The 5,747-nt window shown below is 32.3% G+C and overlaps 1 long non-coding RNA gene across 1 annotated transcript; it reads left to right on the top strand.

Annotated features, from left to right (window-relative positions):
- The first annotated feature begins 338 nt into the window (after nt 1-338).
- LOC130738083 (uncharacterized) lies at nt 339-2,750 on the top strand. The gene is made up of 3 exons (XR_009019204.1): nt 339-1,202; nt 1,644-1,673; nt 2,353-2,750. It is a non-coding gene; the product is annotated as an uncharacterized LOC130738083 (long non-coding RNA).
- Nucleotides 2,751-5,747: the final 2,997 nt, after the last annotated feature.

Genomic DNA, 5,747 nt, shown 5'->3' with positions numbered 1-5,747 from the left:
ATATAAATTCAGGCTATCATAAGCTTCGTTAATTTCTATAAATTATACCAAAATCTGGTTTAGAATGGCTTCACACGCATGGATTTCTACAAACTATACTAAAATCTGGTTTAAAAAAATACAAAAGCGGAAGAAGAACAATAGAAAAAACATTACATCAGTATCAAAACATTACGTCTTCAACAATGATTCGTTAAAGGGTCTATGCAAAAATTTGTAAACTTTTGGATCAAAACACACAAAATATGTGAAATTTAAGAATCCAAGATTGAATTACGAATAAATGATAAACTGAAATTGTAACGACCTAAATTTTTCCCTCAACTAGAAATAATAGGAGTATTTTAATTAGTATTATTATTAATGCAATTATTATAGTATAATAAAATAAAAATAAAAATCAAGATAAGGATAAGGATGAAATCAAGTTCTAGAGAATTCAAAGGATAAGGATGAGAATAAAAAATTATTTCAGGAAGGACTAAACTGCAAACTGATTTAACTCTGAAGGACCAAAGTTAATAACCGACCTATTCTATAGGGACCTAACTGTGACATCAGAAATAGTTTTAATTCAAATTCAGGTCCCTGGTTTTGTCTATAAATACCACCACGAAGTTCAAGTTCAAACCAGCTCAAATTAGAGCAACCCAAGCCTCCAAATCCTTGCTAAACCTTCCCCTCAGCCTCCTAAAGCCTTCCCTAACATCTTCTCCGCCCAACAACCACCACAAAACACCCAACCGAGCTCAAGAAATTCCGAAACTTTAAGCTCTCGGTTCTCCCTCAAATCTCCATCAATTTTGTCGAAACAAGAGTCTATTTTGCTTATAATTTCACCAGGAAGCTATTCGTGCAAGAATTTTGAAGTTTGGAGGTCTAGATTTCATTCTGCCATTGTTGACCGGAAAAGCTTCACGGTGTTCATCGTTTTGGCCAAACCAGAGACCTTTTCAGCTACCCACCTATACCATTGAGTTCCTGGGAGTGAGAGGAAGCTTTTCCAATCGGTTTCCACCCTTAACTCCACCCTCCCGCCGGAGCTCCGCCGCCAACCACCACCTTCTCCGGCGAGCTCACCGGAAAACTGCTCAGAACTTGGATTTTCTTGCATAGTTCAAATCCTTGTCTTCCATAGGTTCCATATACATATTCGGTTCGGAAAATTAACTTGGTTTGATAGGGTTTCAAGAGACGAGAAGGTATGCAACTTCCCGGCCTTATAACTCACTATTCTTAATGATTCAATGCAAAGTAAGAGTCGATTATGATTCATGGGATTAAAATGAACATTTAGAAAGAAACGGAATGAATTTTGGAGATCCAGAACAAAAGTTATGAATTTTTCAAGTTTAAGCTAAATAATTAATAATTAATTAATTCCTTGGATATTATGGTCGGCTCTGCCGCCTTATCCACCAATGGTCGGCTCTGCCGCCTATCGAAAATGCATGGTCGGCTATGCCGCCTTATAAGTTATATAATGATGGTCGGCTAAGCCGCCTGATTTTAAAGCTATATAACGATGGACGACCTTGCCGCCTAATTATTTAAAAAAAAAACCGGATATTAAAGAATAACATGGAATTTTATAACCTTAAGGTGAGAAGTGACTAAAGTGATGTACGACATTATTATTGCAGATAATCGATCGAAGGATTTTTCGAAGAAAGGTAAGGGGGGGAGAATGCTCAACTCATGAGGGAGTATAGTGTGAATAAATAGGTGTTGGACCTCCCTTGGGTCCTATTTGTTTTCAAAAATGATTATTTCAAACGGGATTTATTCCTGAGAATTGACTCGAAGAAGGAGCCTCCGAATTTTTCTTAAACATTTTTTTTGAGGCATCCCGATTTTTAAAAGAAAATATTACTTGATCAATTCTCAGAATAATTCCAAGAGATTTCTATTGGCTTGTGGATACTCTATGAGCAGGAAAGGTCAGTGGCCCCAACTGGACAGTCAAGGCCAGGCTGTGCCATTGGGTAACGCTGTGAGATCTAGGGGATACCTTTATGGTTGCGGTCCTTGGGGTGTGATTAGGTGGGACCTACCAACAGGTTGGAGATGAGGTTTGTCCCATCCGGAACCTAATCACACTGCAGGCCCCCTGATGATCGTCCCAGCCGAGCGGCTTCTCGGTGACTTTCCTGGAGAATGTTGGGCCCACTTCTCGTCTAGAGTGTGTTGAAATCTTGGATGATTTTGTTGGATGCGCTATTACTTTTTACTGGATTTACTTGCTTATTTATTTTACACTGTTTCTCCTGTTTGAGTGTGTTGGATTGCTTCTCACCCCTCTTGTTCTCTGGTTTTCTTGTTTTGGTTGGTTGTTCTAATTGAACAACTTAGGGACGGAGTTCGAGGAGAAAGATCTCGAGTGAAAAGTGGTCAAGGCAGGGCGAGCTGTAAATAGTTGTAAATATACGGGAGTGTTCGAGTAGAATAAAGACCAGCTGATGGAGGAAAACGTGTACGACTGGACTCGCGCTCTATCAGACTGTAAAATAAGTGTGAAAGCTGTGGTTTTGGTTGTAAACATGGCAGTCAAAGTAGTCGGGGAAGATTCAGAGGAGTTCATGCGAGACTTTGGGACGTCTTGTCTAAGGAAAGGAATTGCTTTTAATGACGCTTAGCGCGGCTAACTTTCCTGGAGACGTTCTCAGACTATCAATTGGACATCGATGAATTCTGACCCAAAGGTCTTGTACTTCTTCAAAGTTCATCAATAAAAATTGTTTTTCTCTGAAGATATTCTTATTTTATAGTTAGGTAGGGTGTGAGTTTGGTCGTCACAGAAATGACACAAACCATCAATCACAACATGATAAACTCTTCTTCACGTAACATCATCTTACGACATACCTCTGTCCTGATCGCGACATGTGGCAGAGGTAGAAATAGCAGCTATCAAATCTCTGCGTGTCTATGGTAGCTTTGTGGACCCTCAGCACCAAATCAACTCTCTTTTCTTAGAATTAGCATTAAATAAATAATAAGATAAATTAAGATAAAATCAAGAAATAAACAACCTAAATCCTAATCAAATCTAAACTTTAAAAAGTACTAAATAAAGATAGATAAAAACTACCAAAATCTAGCAAATCACAATAAAAAACTCATAAAATCCTGAATTAAATAAAAATATGAAAATTCAATAAAAATAACATAAAAATTCATTTATACTCTAAATGTAACTCAAAAATAAAATAAAATATTTCATGAAATTAAAATTAAATAAATAATAAATAAGGATAGATAAAAACTATCAAAATCTAGCAAATCACAATAAAAACTCATAAAATCCTGCATTAATTAAAAAATCGAAAATTCAATAAAAATTAATTATTATACTCTATAAATAAATGTAAAATAAAATAAAATATTTCCTGGAAGTAAAATTAAATAAATAGTAAGATAAAATTAAGAAATAAACAACCTAAATTTTAATCAAATCTAAAATTTAAAAAGGTATTAAATAAAGATAGATAAAAACTATCAAGTCTAGCAAATCACAATAAAAACTCATAAAATCCTGAATGAATTAAAAATCCGAAAATTTAAGAAAATTTAATTAATATACTCTAAAAGTAAATCTAAAATAAAATAAAGTATTTTCTGGATTTAAAATAAATAATAAGATAAATTAAAATAAAATTATGAAATAAACAACCTAAATCCCAATCAAATCTAATATTAAAAATAGTATTAAATAAAGATAGATAAAAACTAAAAAAATCTAGCAAATCAAAATAAAAACTCATAAAATCCCAAATTAATAAAAAATTCGAAAATTCAATAAAAATTAATCAATATATTCTAAAAATAAATTTAAAATAAATTAAAAGACCAAATCTTATCTTTTAAAATAGTATCAATCAATTATTTTAGAATATATAAAATTAAAACATATATCAATTGAAAATTATATCTTCTAAAATAATATCAATTAATTATGTTAGAATATATAAAATTAAAACATATATCAATTGAAAATTATATCCTCTAACAAATTGACACGTGGAATAATTTTTATGAGAATTAATCTGGTGCTGACACGTCACTAAGAATTAATCTGGTGCTGACACGTCACTATGGAAGTTCTTCTTTTCTAATATATATTGATTGATTGATTAGTTTATATTTATTTTAATATATAGATAAAAAAGTAATAACTTATGTAATGTAATGTTATATTCTTTATTTTCATATGTAATTAAAAAGAAGATATTTACTATTCGCAAATGTAGCATATATTATATATATTAACATATGTTATGCACTAGTTAAATTGCCACGGTCGGACCTCGGTTTGACCCCGGTTCAATCTTTGAACCTTAAACCAGTATCTTGACCGGTTCAATGACCGGTCCGGTTTTCAGAACATTGATAGATACTCCCTCCGTTCCTTTTTATTTGTCTTTCTAGCACAATTTTTTTGTTTCCTTTTATTTGTCATTTGGTGATTTAAGGTTACATTGTACCAATTATACCCCTAACACAATCTCATTTATTCCATTCAAAGTTTAGTAGTGGAAATTTAATTTAATGAGCTTCCTGAAAACTGTGTTGTCTTTCTTACTTCAAAATTTCATTATCCAATCTGATTTTAGCTTTAATTATTCATATGACTATTCAACTTGACTATAAATACATACTCCAATGTTACTTTGCGGTTAATTATGGAGTACATTTCATATAATCACATCATAAAATTGCATGATACTTATGATACTTAGTGGTTCAAAAAAAACTGCAGTAGAATTTGATTGAATGGAAACTAGCCTTTCAATTTAAAAAATAAATGAATTCAAATAATATTCCCAATATAGTTTTAAATTCCAATGTTACAAAAAAAAAAGAGTGTAGCATTAAATTCTGTCATAGGAAAAAAAAATCATTTGAAGACTTAGAATTCTATAAAAAGAAAACGCCATGGTGAATTATCAAGTGCACAATTAAAAAAATCTGATGGAAAAAGCAAGAGTGGAAGACTCATTGGTCTCATTGCAATATTTGAAGACTCATTGTTTATCAAGTGCACAATTCTGCGTTTCCTTTTTTTTTTTTTGAGGTCTTTTAGTCTTTCTTTGAGGAGTGCATGAGACAATGTAAGATTAATGTTGTTGAAACCTGAAATAGTTTAATGATATGAGAGAGAGTGTTGTGGAAAAATTAGGAAATTAATTATTGGAGAGAGAAATTCTATGAATGAAGATAAAGTAAATAGTGAATTGAATTAGGGTAAAATGGGAAAATTAGCTCTAAAAGTGCAATACCTTGGTGGAAGAGCTTTGTACTAGAAAGACAAATAAAAAGGAACGGAGGGAGTAGATAATAGATAGATAGTGAACAAGTAATCATGATAAATAGAATTAGAAAATACTAATCTCAATCAAGCAGAAACAGTTCATAAACCTGAGACTTTTGTGATTGGAGTTTTTTTTTTTTTTTGACAAAATAAAACATAGAGTGAATCACATTAACCTGATCCAGCAATAGTGAAGATTAAGCTTTGTATTTAAATCAGCTTGATTTTGGATGGGTTTCTTAAAATGGTGGCATACTTGTAGATCATGAACACATGACAGATTTAACTAGTACCAGAAAGTTCAAGGTAGAGAATGGGAGAAACTTGCAAAACGAATAAAGGTAATCGCAAAAATTGTTATTTGCACAAGAGGACCTGAAAGATCAGCAGAAGAACTTGCTACTGCCCAGCCACAGCAGCAAGAAGACAAGTTTTT

Source organism: Lotus japonicus, chromosome 2 (genome assembly GCF_012489685.1).
Source record: "Lotus japonicus ecotype B-129 chromosome 2, LjGifu_v1.2".
Taxonomy (NCBI): Eukaryota; Viridiplantae; Streptophyta; class Magnoliopsida; order Fabales; family Fabaceae; genus Lotus; species Lotus japonicus.
Note: the sequence above shows the minus strand (reverse complement) of the source record. Positions and strands in the feature narration are given on the sequence as shown.